This window comes from Moschus berezovskii, unplaced genomic scaffold (assembly GCF_049115385.1).
Source record: "Moschus berezovskii isolate FMDL1 unplaced genomic scaffold, NW_MosBer_1.0 29, whole genome shotgun sequence".
Classification (NCBI taxonomy): Eukaryota; Metazoa; Chordata; class Mammalia; order Artiodactyla; family Moschidae; genus Moschus; species Moschus berezovskii.
The window spans coordinates 431,235-432,950 of NW_028290453.1; positions in this window are offsets into that span (position 1 = coordinate 431,235).

A 1,716-nucleotide genomic window follows, 5' to 3' on the forward strand; every position below is an offset into this window, starting at 1 on the left:
GTGTCTTATAATCTTCTGTGTACAGTTCTTTTGTCTTCTTAGGTAAGTTTATTCCTAGATATTTAATTCTTTCTGTTGCAATGGTGAATGAATGGGATTGATTCCTTAATTTATCTTTCTGATTTTTCATTGTTAATATATAGAAATGCAAGTGATTTCTGTGTATTGATTGTGTCTCCTGCAACTTTGCACTAATTAGCTCTAGTAATTTTCTGATACTATCTTTAGGGTTTTCTATGGACAGTATCATGTCATCAGCAAACAGTGAGAGCTCTACTTCTTTTCCAATCTGGATTCCTTTTATTTCTTTTTCTTCTCTGATTGCTTTAGCTAGGACTTCCAGAACTGTGTTGATTAATACTGGTGAAAGCGGACACCCTTGCCTTGATCCTGATCTTAGGGGGAATGCTTTCAGTTTTTCACCATTGAGAATGTTTGCTGTATGCTTATCATATACGGCCTTTACTATGCTGAGGTAGGGTTCCTTCTATGCTCATTTCTTTAAAGAGTTTTAATCATAAATGGGTGCTGAATTTTGTCAAAGGCCTTTTCTGCATCCATTGAGATGATCATATGGTTTTTATCTTTCAATTTGTTAATATAGTGTATTACATTGATTGATTTGCATATATTGAAAAATCCTTGCATCCCTGGAATAAACCCACCTTGATCATGGTGTGTGAGCTATTTGATGTGCTTCTAAATTCTGTTTGCTAAAATTTTGTTGAGGATTTTGTGTCTATGTTCATCAGTGATATCGTCCTGTGGTTTTCTTTTTTTGTCTTTGTCTGGTTTTGATGTCAGGGTGATGGTGGCCTCGTAGACTGAGTCTGGAAGTGCTCCTTCCTCTGCAATTTTCTGAAAGAGTTTTAGAAGGATAGGCATTAGTTCTTCTCTAAACGTTTGATAGAATTCTCATGTGAAGCCGTCTGGTCCTGGGCTTTCGTATTTTGGAAGATTTTTGATCACAGCTTCAATTTCAGTGCTTGTAATTGGGTTGTTTGTGATTTCTATTTCTTCCTGGTTCAGTCTTGGAAGATGGAACTTTGCTAAGAATCTTTCCATTTCTTCCAGGTTATCCATTTTATTGCCATATAGTTTTCATAACAGTCTCTTATAATCCTTTGTATTCCTGCATTGTCTGATGTAGCATCTCCTTTTTAATTTCTAATTTTGTTGATTGATCCTTCTCTCTTTTTTTCTTGATGAGTCCGGCTAAAGGTTTCTCAATTTTATTTACTTTCTCAAAGAACGAGCATTTAGGTTTATTAATCTTTACTATTGTTTCTTTCATTTCTTTTTCACTTATTTCTGCTCAGATCTTTATTTCTTTCCTTCTACTTATTTTGGGTTTTTTTTGTTGCTGTTCTTCTTTTTCCAGTTGTTTTAGATGTAAAGTTAGGTTGTCTATTTGATGTTTTTCTTGTTTATTGAGGTAGGATTGTATTGTTATATGGATCACAATAAACTGTGGAAAATTCTGAAAGAGACGGGAATACCAGACCACCTGACCTGCCTCTTGAGAAACCTGTATGCAGGTCAGGAAGCAACAGTCAGAACTGTACATGGAACAACAGACTGGTTCCAAATAGGAAAAGGAGTAGGTCAAGGCTGTATATAGTCACCTTGCTTATTTAACTTCTATGCAGAGTACATCATGAGGAACGCTGGGCTGGAAGAAGCACAAGCTGGAATCAAGATTGCTGGGAGAAATAT